Source organism: Sceloporus occidentalis, unplaced genomic scaffold, assembly GCF_023333645.1.
Source record: "Sceloporus occidentalis isolate IW3139 unplaced genomic scaffold, rSceOcc1.0.p SCAF_3, whole genome shotgun sequence".
NCBI lineage: Eukaryota > Metazoa > Chordata > Lepidosauria > Squamata > Phrynosomatidae > Sceloporus > Sceloporus occidentalis.
The window spans coordinates 37,130,222-37,144,392 of NW_028316983.1; the positions used below are offsets into that span (position 1 = coordinate 37,130,222).

General features: G+C 41.4%; 1 protein-coding gene across 8 annotated transcripts in view; it reads left to right on the forward strand.

The window, feature by feature from the left end:
- Nucleotides 1–14,171, forward strand: part of LOC149315762 (uncharacterized) — a 259,568-nt gene that overhangs the window by 119,928 nt on the left and 125,469 nt on the right. For 2 of the 8 annotated variants that reach the window (XM_089514031.1, XM_089514030.1), the window contains exon 1: nucleotides 6,258–6,449. The exons of the other annotated variants lie outside the window; for them this stretch is intronic. The gene's annotated coding sequence lies outside the window, so the exon portion shown is untranslated. Of the gene's footprint in view, nucleotides 1–6,257; nucleotides 6,450–14,171 lie in introns of those variants that run through there. 8 annotated transcript variants of the gene reach the window in all.

The window sequence follows — 14,171 nt, forward strand, 5'->3', positions numbered from 1 at the left end:
CCTCTATTTATAAATTTCAAAAGAAAGACTCCACTGAGGCAGAGTACTCCACTGTCATACAGGTCTTATTATCAAGAAGTTCTTCCTGATAGTATGAGGCTCAGGACAGGCTTTACAGCATACAGGGCTCAGTCCTTCAACAGAGTCAAAACACCTGGGGAGCTCAGGTGGAACAGACTGGCAGCTTCCACCACTCCCTCCAAGCACTTGCTGCCTGAAGTGGCTGCTTCGTTTTGCCTAATGGTAGGGCCAGCTCTGATTCAGCCTGTATCTGGCACTCTGAAATGCTCTCTGATACATCAAATTGTCAGTGCATTCTGATGCTACCCTATTACAGGGACCGTTATTTATTTGGCAATTATTCAGTGACTGAGAAATAGCCTCATTGTCACATTTATGAAGTTACTTACAAGGACTGTATTTGCAGCAAAATCACATGTGATGTACGTGAGGGGACTGTGTAATGGCTACTTGGCTGCTCTGCTGCTTTATAACTGTCCTAATTAGGGAAAGGAAAGATGGTGGGAAGGAACCGATTGCCTAGATCCTGTTAGTGTGAACTGGAGTAGACTCATTGAGTTTATAGGGATTATCTATGTGTTGACTCACTAACCAGCAGTTGATTCAATGGGTCTTTCCTAGTTGGAACTACTCAGTAGGATTTTGGCTAATGTGTTTTAACCATTTAAAAGCAAAAATTCAATGCAAATACATTTCAGTTAGCAGAAGGAAACATTTTACTATTAAGCTGATTCTAAATTTTTGTTTTAAGTTGAAGTTAGATAGCTGCACTAAAAGCCTTGCCATAATGAAAGTGAAAGCTATTGTCCATGATTTATCGCACCATGTCTATTCCTATTTTGAAATATAGGGAAGAGGAACCAGCTACCTTTATTTTTGAAATACCATTTCCTATTCTCCCTTTCTTTCCCTCTCTTCACTGCACTTTATAATCTGACCTCTATATTTTCCCTACTTAGCGCCTGGTATCCTGTTAGTTGCATATGCAGGTGCAAATTAATCCTATGCCTGTGAATGTCTACGTTTGTCTGCTGCAGAGGCTGGTTTCCCTGTCCTCCCTTTGCGGTGGCCCAAGCCTCCCTGGACCTAACAAAGAGCCTCTAAGGTCTCTACCGTCGACTTATCCACAGGTCATATCAAAATCCATAATATTGGCCCCAAAACTTGCCCTCGACTTAAACATGAACTCGATTTATAGTCGAGTATATACACACCATACATACTCAACTATAAATTGACCTCATGTATAAGTTGAGGGCAAGTTTTGGGGCCAATATTATGGAATTTGATATGACCTGTGGATAAGTTGAGGGTAAAATTTAGGAGCATATAGCAAAGGATCTAAAGGATGAAGCAAAGCAAAACAATGACAAAGAACTTACAAAATTCCAGCAACTCTGTGTGCTTACTCTTAAGACTGAATGGATGAAAGAGTACAGAGGATTGGTGCTTCCGGGACAGATTATACTCTTGCTTTTCACCAGGAGACGGTTCCTTTTTTAAAATAAGAGTTAAGATACAGTACTTACATTGACCCATGAATAAGTCAACTCAGGGTTTTTTGGTCAATTTTTGACCTAAATTTCTAGAATTATACATGAGTATATACAGTCATTATTTTATCAGAAAACAATAAAATGTGTTAGAAAATGCTGAATTTAATTGAATTTACTATCCCTAACCTTGCCTAAGAAGGACCGCCAGCTAGGTGACCAGTAGATAATACATTTCTGCAGTGAAAGCAATATATATGTTTAAATGTATTTGTAAGCCTGGAATACTTCATGTTCAACAGAGCTGATATCTGAGTATGGAAGTCCCAGAATTAAATTTCAGCCATCACAAATATTTATGTGTGATGATAAACCATGGTTTGTATTAACCATAATATACAGTATCTCACCTTCCCATTTCTAGTTTGTATCTCTTCTGTACCTTTTGCCAGCTTCTGTTTTTCTTCTCAAATAGATATGGTTGCAGTTCAAAATCTCATAATAAACCATGGTTTAAATAAGCCAGCCATAAATCATAGGTTCAGATTGTAGTTTGCAACTATTGGTAGTTAATAAAACATGGTTTGCTATCACCAGTGGATTTGCAAGACATATCTTGCAATATGGTTTAATAATAATGGCCTACCTTACCGGGTAACTTATTCAGAAATCTCTCTATATATCAGGGCTATATTAAATTTTCTAATTCAACATTTTGGGGTTTGTTTAGGTTTTTGTTTTTGTTTTTGAGTCATGGACTGCTTTGAGAATCTGATAAAAAACTATGAAATTCATCTCCAGAAAAAATGCCCTTAAACACAGTTTTCAAAGTAATCACAGGGGGAGGGGGATATTTTTCTCCCACTTCCCACCAAAGCCCAACCCATATAGGGTTGCCATAACCCGGTGGAGGGCGTGAATTTCCCGTGTTTGGACCGTTCTGCACGGTCACGCCACGGTTTGGTGTTTCTCCCGGGTCTTCCCCCGCTCCTGGGCTTTGTTACCGTGCCTTGGCTGCCTAGGGCTCTGTCGGAGGCTGGAGCTCCTCCTATTGGCTGGAAGGCTGGCCAATAGCGGAACAGTCCTTCCCCTGCTTCAGGAGTCTGTGACTGCTGGGAGGGGTGGGGCTGTTCCAGCTCTCTGACCCCATTGGCCACCCAGCTGAAAGAGGAGGAGCTCTCCTCTGTTTACTTCCTGGGGCCACGTGGGCCGGCAAAGGAGTGAGGCGACCGGCAGCAGCGGCGGCAGATCGAGGCAGCAGAGGAGAGGACCAAAGGGGCCGGGGGAGGGGGGAACGTTTTCGGCTTCCCTCAGTGTGAGTCAGTTCCCTCAGTTGTTGTTATTATTATGCAAAGACCTAGCTGTGTGAGTCAGTTTGCAAAGGGACCTTCCATGATTATTATTATTATTATCATCATTATTGTTGTTGTTGTTATTATTATGCAAAGACCCAGCTGTGTGAGTCAGTTTGCAAAGGGACCTTCCATGATTATCAATATTATTATGATTATTATTAGCATGCAAAGAGCTAGCTGTTTGAGTCAGTTTGCAAAAGCCCAAATGTGCTTTGTGTGTGTTTTGGAATGGGGGGTGGCCAGAAAGGAAATTACATTTCTGTCATCTGTTTAGGAATAATGCCAAAATGTCCTCCATTTTGATCACGCCTAAGAAACATGCATTTATATTAACATTTAAAAAAGAGCATCAATTTTTTTGTGTGTCCTCCATTTTTAAAAACGTGTCCTGCATTTGAAAATATTGTCCTACATTTGTCCTGGTTTGGAGGTCCTGACTTATGGCAACCCTAAACCCATATCACCCTGTTCTGAATGTAATTTTAAATTTCCCTGACAAAATCCACATAGAGATTTGACCTTTTGTTGTTACTGAGATGGACATGCTAATTATTATTATTTTTTATTTAGGTATTTATATCCCGCCCTTCAGCCCTAATGGCTCTCAGGGTGGCTTACAATAATGTTTTTAATCAGACAGTTCCCTGCCCTCAGGCTTACAATCTAAAAGACATGACACAAAAGGAGAAGGGAATGGTGGAGGGAAAGGGGATGAGGTCCAGTGGTTCTTCTCTCCCTCTGAGGCCTGGACCAAGGCAGATGGATTGGAGGGAGGGTTCTTCCTTCTTCCAGGCTAGTCCTGATGGAGCTGGACCTGCCTGGTGAAATTAATTCACCTTGAAAACTTTTAATTGTCAAGTGATGGTTTTGTCACTTTGTGCAGACTATAGTTGAATGAATTTCTAATAAAGCCAAAATTTTCCCCCATTTTTTGAGCCTGAATGTGTGAGCACACAAATTTGTTTTGTCACTTTCTCAGTGGATCTTGATCCTATAAGCTATGGTACTGGAGGATTATGACTAAACTGTTGACCTACCCTCCCTCATGTGGCTTCCATGTGTGTATCTGAAGAAATGGAGTCTGGATTTGCAGAGTATGGTAGAAGGGCTAATCCAGGGCTCCAGGTTATGTATGTGAGCAACCAGGCAAACTGAAATGCTTAACTTCCAGTGTACTACAGCTTTCTGTGGGATCCTATACCTGTTCCTTGCATTAAATTTTTACTGGTTCCAGGTCTGTAAGAATTCACTACTCTGCTGTTCAACCATATGCTATGATTGTTTAGTGAATGTTTTGAGATTCTTTGCTAAGCTTCTATAGAGAAGCTAATGATGTTGACCAAACCTTGCAGCCAGTGACACTGTTGATCATTCTTGTATTTTTATTTTTCTGTTTCTGTTTCCAACAGTTAAAAACTTTATCTTGTGTCTTGGAATAATGCAACTGAATGGGTCATTTATATTTTAAAGGCAAAGTTTTTGTTTAGAGAAAAGTACCAGAAACCATTCCAAATATTGCATGTACCATTGCTATTGTAAGTTGTCCTTTGATAGTGTTAAATAATGGACAAAGCAGTCAGCCCCTTACCCATATAAGTGTTCCTGTTTATTTGGATCAACCTATTCATGTGTAGCATTGCCATGCCAGCAGTGTTTCTTTGCCTAAGACAGCCCTACCAGATATATATGTGCCAACTGCATGCAGTAAACATGCATTTAAATGTGGTGGGGTGTCACTGGATAAGTGCTTTATCGTTCATGGATAAGTGCTTTGTCTTTGTTTGTGATTGTGTCTATTCCAGATGAATCAGCTTTTAAATCTGGAACTTTATTATTAATTTATTCTCTCTATTAAAGTACTTTTAACTGCCTTTCAGGCTTACAAATTATGAGGATGTGGAAATATAATCAAAATAAAAACATAAAAGACACACCAACGTTAGCTGATGCTAAGGAAGGAATCAGATACAATAAAGCAAACATCTGCCAGTTGAAATTCCCTAGTGTAAAGAATGTTTGTGAGCTGGTATCATAACAGTGGTGTTGTTGGCACCAGTCACAACTCTGTGGGGAAGGTATTCCATAGCTGAGACATCACAAGTGAGAAGACTATCTGCCTCAGTAACACAAAACGTACCCATGGATAGGCTGATATAAAGAGAGGCACTCCTACAGATATTTGTGTTTGAAGCTGATTAGGTCAGCTCCAGCACCTTGAACTGAGTGTGGAAATGAGCATTTACTGTAAATTGTGGTACAGTATATGAATGCCTATCTCTCATCCCGACCACATTCATTAATTTGCTTAATGGATGTTGGACAAGGCCAAGATTGGGCAAACTGAAGGATCCCAGTCCACCCCAAGACTCTCCCCAAATCTTCTCAAGGGTGGATACCTTCAAACTACCACCACTCTAAAAAGTGGTTGAAAATGACCAATATTTCTTTCTTGCTGCTCATTCTCCAGTTTCTGAAGCAGACAGTGCATAGGGACGATTATAAATAGAGGGCAGTTGTTCACATTCCTTTTGTCACACACAAGTCCTGTTGTCATGGTCATGTGCCTTTCACGTTTGCCAGCTGGTGTGACTCAGAAGCTCACTGCACACTGGGCTACTGGCTGCTGATCTACAAACAATGCTGTCCCTTTTCTACCTAATAAACTTCCAGGCTATTTGGATGACCAAACTGTTCTTGCCTACCTTGCTGCCACTCTACAATTGGTAGCATTTGAACTGCTTTTTTTGCAGAGGCTTCTTTCAGTATACATTGATGCAAAAAGTAGTGGAAACATTAGTGGCATGTGATGCTGATAGCCCTGGGGACAATAATCTTGGCCTTGGGAATGAACAGACCTGATTATGTGGGTGAGGAGAGAAACCAAGTATTCATAGAAATATCTGCTTTTATTTTGCTGTTGTTGATTCTGACTTAGGATGGCAATGGCAAACCCCTTCTGAAGAAACTTGCCAAGAAAACCCCGTGATAGGTTCGCCTTATGGTTTCTCCTATTAGAGGCCTAGAAATCTGTTCCTATTAGTGGCCCTCTCCATTCATGTATTGTTCTTGCTGCAGTCTGGTGTGGTATCAGGAAGGCAGCAAATAGCTGCCTTCCCTGGAGACCTCCCTGAAATGAGCCAGATGTTTGTAGCTCAGGGAGACTGAAGAGGAGGAGGTGGGGAGGGGGTAGGAGGTTCAATAAAAACCTCTGGGTGCCTAACATGGATTCTTGCTATTAAGTCTATGACCATCTGCTGGATTTGTATTACAGAGGGAAATCCCCCAGGGGTGAGGGAGACAAGAGGGATGGAGAGAGGCAGAGCTGTCACTGAGGCTCCAGCCTATGTGTGTGGGAGGGGATCCCAGATGCCCCCTTCCAAGCAGCAGCAACAGCAGCAATAACAACAGCAGCAGCTGTAGGCTGTGAGGTTTGCAGAGACTGCAGTATGCATCAATCAATGCGTGGGGGGTGTTAAAGTTAGAGAAGAGGTTGCACTGCAGAAAGGAGCGTGTTGTACACAGAGCACCAACAGCCCAGCTGAGAGAAGCGAGACTACAGAGATGGGGAGCATTTGCAAAGGTAGGACTGGCTCGGCTGGTGGAGGGAAGGGGACTGTTCTGGAGTGATGATGCTGTTGCTATAATACAGCTGTTTCTCCAGAGTTTTCTTCAGCCTTCTTGTTCAATGTCAGGATTTGGAAATAGGTTCTTTGTTGAGATGCCTACATTTCTGGGCTTGTCATTCTTGAGCAAATACCTGCACTGTTATAACCTTGATCTAGTGCAATGTAGCTTTTCAAGCCTGTTCTGCAAAAAGGAACAGAAATAAGAAGAAATACTTTTCTGATTCATGTGTATAGGCCTCTCAGAAGGAAATGAGGCAGCCTGCCTCCGCTTTCCTTTGGTCATGTTGCACAAGTAACTTTGTGTGCTGTATTCTAGATATGATTGCATAGGAACCACACTGAAAGAGACTCATATTGCAGTGATGGCAACAATTGGGTTCACATTTGTCCCCCTCTCACCCCATAATGGCTGGGTTTTTAGATGGCTGTAGGGGAAGAGATGATTTGATTAAAATTAGGAAGAATCAGGTCATTGGGTTTAGGATTCCTATTTATTTATTTGTTTGTTTATGGGATTTATATCCCATCTTTCTCCCAAAATGGGATTCAAGGCGGCTAGATAGAACCCCTACGTTTTCCCCTGTGATTTAACCCTCCATCTCCCAGTTAAGAAATTTTCTTGTAAAAGGCCTAGGTAGGATATTCAGCAGGAGTATTCATATATAATTTGTTGTTTGTTATTATATGTCTTCAAATCAACTCTGATTTATAGCATCCTAGGGTTTTCTCAGCAAAATTTATTCAGAGGAGGTTTGCCATCCTTCTCCTTTTAGGCAGGGAGTGTGTGACTTGCCAAAGACCACCCAGTGGATTTTTATAGGTGAGCAGGGGTCTGAATGCTAGTTTCCCAGTAATCCTGGCCCACCTCTCAAATGACTATACTACCCTGGCTCTCACAATGAGGCTGAATTAACTACTTTATCATGCTATGTACACTGTGGAAGAGAGGATGTGTAGAAAGTGTAACAGTGAGGACAGGGCTTAGCCCAGCCTTCCTCAACTACTACTGTTCAGAAGTGTAGCACTACAAGCCCCATAATCCCCAGAGAGCATACCAGGGTCCAACACATCTGAAGAGTACCATGTTGGGGAAGATGGGCCTTGTCCAGTCTTCCTAAAACTGCTCTCATTTGCTATCACCACCAGCTCAGAATATGGGTGGTTTCCCCCCCTTATCTTTGTTACACTTTAGAATTCTGTTAGGGAGAATTGCCAATGCATTGCTTATAAAGATGTTCTGCTGCTTTTAATAGCTGTATAGTGGGAAGATGTGATTATTGCCTTTGTATCATCTATGGTTTGTATCATCTGTGCAGCATTACTGCAAGAGAGGTCGCACACCTGCAAAACTTCTTTTCCATGCAGCTGTTTAAGAAAATTGTACCCCCCCCCCCCGCCCAGTGCTCAGTGAAGAGCTGTTGGCTTTTGCAACAGGAGTAGAATGACCAGGCACAATTTTAAAAAGTAAGATCTCTGTCCTGCCTTTGTGTCTGTATTATTTTCTCTTGGAAAAAGGAGAAGCATATAGGCCAGAGGAAAGTCAGGACTGGATTCTAATCAGAGCTTGGAAAAGTAACTTTTCCAACCTTTGGTTCCTGTATCATTTTACTCAATATGTAGAAGAGGGAGAAATCAGTAGCTATTTCTTTAGCATTCAAAACACTCAGAGTGTTTTGTGCTTGCCAGTAAGCATGAAAAATGACATGAGAAACATCAATAATGAAAAGAATTTTAGGATTACCATCAACAGTCTCTAATTAATATTCTGAGGTCCAAAACACACTGCAGAAATAATCCAGTCTGAGACGGCTTTAATTGCCCCATTCAATGCTAGGGAATCCCGGGAACTGTAGTTTTGTGAGACATTTAGCCTTCTCTGTCAGAGGGAGGTCTGGTACCACATTAAACTATAATTCTCAAGATTCCCTAGCCTTGAGCCAGGGCAGTTAAAGCAGTCTCAAACTGGATAATTTCTGCAGTGTGTTTTGGACCTGAATCTCCAAAACAATTTTTGGCAATTTGGTCTAATTCTCTTGCATGTCAGTTTTTCAGCTTTTAAAGTCATAGGCATTTTGTTCTCTCTGAAGCCTTGCCATTGTCAAAATAGTGTGATAATTTAGTTTGGTACTAGGCTGTGTTGTGGTTGCCTGACTGCAACCCAGAGATTTCATTTGTTCCTTTTAACAACCCCTCAGCTATGAAGGAAAATGGAGAAATGACTCTTCCAGCCCATTTCTCCCTCAGTCTCTTCACCCACCTTCTTCTCTTACCTGCTAGAACAAACAGGGGTTCTGAGTTGTTGCTGTTATTGTTGTTCAGTACTTTCAGGTCAGTTTCAACTTATGGCAACCCTAAGACAAACCTCACAGGGTTTGCCTTTGACTTCCTCTGAGGCTGAGAGTATGCAACTTGCCCTAGATCACTCAGCGGGTTTCCTTTGCTAAGCAGGGATTTGAACCTTGATCTCCAGAGTCATAGTCCAGTGTTCCAACCACTACACCATGCTTGCTCTCATGTTCTGGGTTATCCTACTGCAAGTGAGAATGGGGATTAGTGAAAGCAGGCACCCTCAAAACTTCAGGCAATGGTGACAGATAGTGGATTTCTTCTAAGGAGAGTTTGCATGAATTCCTGTATTCTGAGACTGTTCTCTCCCAAGAATGGAGTATTGCTGCTTCAAGGGAATTTACAGTGTAAGCTATATTTTTCATACCAATTAAGGCTATGGGAAGTATTAGTTTTGGCACCCAAGTTGAAAGATGAATATAAATTCTGTTCACAACTTCTCTCTGTGCAACAAGAAAGAGAGTGGGTGGAAGAAGGGAAAATTAATTTATATTGAAGATGGTTTTCTGAAAGAGCACCTAGAGCAAGTAAAAATTCAGATGATGAAGAAGAAAGAAGCCAATAAGCCATATCTAGCTTCTTCATGGATATAAAATTTCTATTTGGGGGAACAAAGTCAAGTTTTTCTGCAGAGGATAGTGGCACCCAGTGACTTTGATGTCAGTGGGATGGGGAATCTATCCCAGATTTTAGTCCAAACTATAAATGAGCTACCCAAGTTCGTGCTCGGGGGGTGGGGGGTGGGGGTGGGGATGGGGGGCGAGAGAGTTCAGCATGTTTCTTTCATTTAAATAAGTGGTCCCCAAACTTTGCTCTTTAAGGGATTTTGGACTTCAGCTCCCAGAATCCTAGGCTATATGGATGCCAGAGCTATTGACCAACATGGCTGAGACTTTGGGGAGCTGAAGTCTGAAAGCTCTTAAAGGGCACAGTTTGGGGACCACTGATTTAAATTTTGGACTAAAAAACAAAGTGGATTTCTCTGCATTTGTAACATCAGAGCCACCTATGGCAGAAGATCTGGCCCAAACAGTCTTGCTGATACTGGACTTTGTTATGTACCATTTAAAACTGGTGTGTCAATTAAAGCGTTTCCTGCTTTATTACTGTTTTTCAGGCTAGGGTCAAAGCCATTTGGACAGGAGCGATTTAAAAATAAAAAGTTGGCAATCCCGCACCCAAAGAATTACAGTTATGTTGAGACAACTGTAACATTGGCTGAGGGTTTGTCATTTTGTTGCCACAAGAAATAGCAACAGCTGCCAGCCTGGATAATTTTGAAAGGACTGGACAAATTCATATCAGTAGTGAATAGTCATCATAGTTATATATTACCTCTTTATTATCTTTCAGTATTGGCTCCACAACTCCACAGCATTGTGGAGGTGAAGAACATAATTCCAGACTACATAGGACTTTTGTCTGATCAAGTAGAGCTGTTCAAAAGTTTTGTCATGTGGAGGTCAGGCCTACAAAAACAAGCATCTCTGCATTTTCAAATGTATGTTTTTGTAGCAGAGAGTACAGTATGTTTGCTTTGTATTGTACAAAGTTCAAATTTGCTTAGCTGATAGTGCCATCAATTATTTCACAGATGGATAGCCCTATTGTACTGGCAGCCAAACACATGGCATGGTTCTCGTAATTTAAATGTTTACGCGGCAGCAGCTAATTTTACAATAGGTCACATAACCCAGTTCATGCTGTATTTGTGTTTCTTTATCCCTTCCCCCCCCCCCCCCCCCATGTTTTCTGAACCTGCAAAATTAGCACATTTGCTAAATGGAAACTGGAACTCCCCCTTTTAGAAATCTCTCATGCTTCCCTTGTTGAATGTTGGAAAATGTTTGTTCTCTCTCTCTCTCTCTCTCTCTCTGGCTTGAATTTGAGCTGCAGATTTGTTGTTCATGTAGATATGTTGTAAATGAAATTGTGGTTCAATGACTATTTTTTTAAAAAAAACATGTTTAAAATTACATGCAACAAGGGGGAGGGAGATAATGCAGATAAATACAAAGTCCAGACTTTGAAAACATTCCTTTTTTGACTACAGTTCTTGTATTCAGTATGACTATGAGTTATGTTGGCTGGGCGTTCTCATTCAAAAATAACTTTTTGCAAGTAGTCATTGTACTAATAGCACTGGATTGTTGTTGTATCTTGTTGTTTTGTGCCTTCTAGTTGTCCCCAACTGATAGCGATCCTAAGGAAACCCTATCGTGGGGTTTTCTAGGCATATTTCTTCAGAGAGGGTTTGCTGTTGCCATCTTTTGAGGATGGGAGAGTGTGACTTATCCAGAGTCTCCCAGTGGGTTTACATGGCCAAGCCGGGATTCAAATCCTGGTCTCCAAAGTCATAGTCCAATGCTGAAATCACTATACCACACTGGCTCTCAACAGCACTGTCATTTTAACAGGACTCAAGGAGGAGTTAAAACTATACCCCACTGTTTTCCCCACTGAATTTCCTGCTCCAACCCATCATTTTTCTTGTAGAGTAAAACATACTGACTACAGATCTGACTATAAATCACATCCTAAGTGTTAAAAGTAATTCAGGCTGTATGGTCAAGTTCTGGAGGCACTGCTGTCTTGGAAGACAGCCAATATTCCCTTATTATATGAGGCAGAACCATGTTCAGAAAATGCATATTGAGAGAAAGAAGCTAGAACCTAGGAGGAGGGTGTTGCACATAAATTGATCAAGATATTCACACAAAGCAGGGATGTTTATATGGGGATACCTATGTAATTTCCACCAACTGTCAGGTATTTCCAATTCAATCTTTATATCAGTTCCATCCAATCTTTGATGTACAGCCAGTCATCCAATAATTTGCAGCACATTCTACTTATATAATTTTGCTATGTCACCCTTAATGTTCCTCACACTTTAACAGGATGGAAATCACTGAGCTTTCCAGCCGTTGTTGGACTGTAAGTCAGTACAGTCAGTGGTAAGGAAGTAGAGGAACTGCAGTCAAACAACAGGTGGAGGACCACATAATTCTTACCTCTGTTTTAACCAAATATGTAAAGATATACAACTGAGCATGAAAGTTCAAAGCCATTTTATTCTCTATTACTGTGTATGGATGCCAGAGCTGGAAAGTTAAGAAAGCAGATAGGAAGAAAATGAATTCATTTGAGATGTGTTGTTGCAGAACAGTGCAAGGATTCCATGGACAGCCAAAAAGAGAAACAAATAGGTTCTAGAACGGATCAAGCCAGAAATCTCTCTGGAAGCCAAGATGACTAAATTGAGGTTGTCATACTTAGGTCACATTGTGACAAAAAACAATAATGCATTGTGAGAATAAACAATAAGGCTAAGAAAGGTAGGGGGATGCAGAGAGGATGACTACATGCTAGATAGATGGACTCTATTAAAGAAGTCACAGATATGAATCTGCATGAACAAAGCAGGGCAGTGGCAGACAAGGAATCTTGGAGATGTCTCATCTACAGGGTCACTATGGGTCAAGATCAACTTGAGGTTAACAACAACAATAAAGCTGTTAGTCTGAAGCTCCTCTTCTTTTTTGTAGAAAGAAAAAGAGGTAAGTGTCTATTACCAGTGGAGGAGAGATTCTTGCCACCGAATCTTTGTCATCTGGGCCAGGTGGGGACAGCATTGTGAAGGCCAGAAATAAGTTCCTGCCCTTGAGTTAAGCAGAGGACCACAGTAGTCCCTCCAGCAGGAAGGGTGAATGTGTAATGTTGCTGGGGTACACATCCCATGATTCCTCACTACTGGCCAGACCAGGCTGTGACCAATGGCAGTTGTAGCCCAACAATATCTGGAAGGCCACAGGTATTCTAAATGAGGGTATGGTTGGCTAGCTGGGACCTTGAATGGGGACACAACCCATTGTAATAATTTGTTGCAAGCTTCTTTTGTTCATATTGTTCACTGTAATAGCAAAAATTAGTGCTCCATATGGACTTTCCAGATTTGCACATGTGCAAAAACCTCTTGTCAGAACAGAATGTTGGAAACACTTAACAGATTCTCTGACAGAAAGAAGAGTGAGTCTGTGGGATTGACCAAACAAGGCCAGTTTCCTGCGACACTGAAAAGCTAGGAAAAGCTCTTCTCTGATACATTGCTTAATTCGCAATCAGTAACCAAAGCTTAAAAAGGTTGTTCCTCAGTTTGCTGAGGGTTTTTTTTTTTTTTGGGGGGGGGGAGTTCTGAAACCTCTCATAAGCAAAAAAAACAACCTTGTTGCTCTTGAAGGCCTCAATACGTTTTTAAAAACATAGCTTTTTGCCAACTTTATTTTGGCACAGGGAAGGGGGCTCCATGGGAGCATGGGGACCAAAGAAATAGCCATAAGAACATTATGCCACCTCAAGGAGTAACTCTGTGATCTTTCCCACCAATCTCAAGTACTCTAGTGCCAGTACTCAGGTGCAGGATTCTCGCTTGCTACTGATTAGTTCTGACCTGAAACCTCTCAATTGTACTGTAGTGTAGGGATTAACCCCCACTTCCATACACTGAATTACTGACATTCTGGGCTACCATACCCTCAAACATTTTGCTTCCATCCACTTTGAAAACCAGGACATATCTGGCAAGCAACATCAGATTATACTCAAGGTGGCACAAGTTCTTTATGAGGAAGAACACGCAAGCTAGGAGAGGCTTTTCCCTGTGCTTCTTCCCACCCCCTGTTGAGTTAATTGAATGTAAATTGCTTTTGCACTTTGAGTTCTGTTTGCAGCAATTGTCATAAACTGAGTACGAAGTGGGGAAGTGTGAGCAGGAGAAAGAAACTGGGACATTTTAAAAGCCACTGAGAAAGTGAGATGACAAGAGGATTGACAGGGTCTGTTGCTGCCAGAGCAGGACAGTGGGGAGATATGGGATGCCCCTGCCATCCTCTGCCTACCTCCTCTTTGTTTTCTCTGTCATAACATTAGAAAGGAAGGAAGACTGAGTCTTATTTTGCCAATCTGAATATTTAAAAAGTAATTTTTACCAAACTATCATGGTAGTGTAAATCCATTCAAGACAGCAAAGTGGATGTGAGTGTAACACATTTCAGGGCTGCCCTTAATCTTTAGGGAAGGAAGCAATCACATGTGATGTCAAAACTCTATGAAGGGGAAGCAATAGTACCCTTCCAGCCATTTCCTCTGAGTGCTATTTCTCTTTTCCTTTCCTGCATTTTCTTGCACTCCTGAATCTAGCCTGCTCTCCTACATATGTTGGAGAAATATATTTCATTTCCAGTGCTAAAATAATATTCCCCCCTTGAACTGATTGACTTCTGCATCTGGAATGGACAAGGAATGCCATCTTCTTCTTTTCCACAGACAGC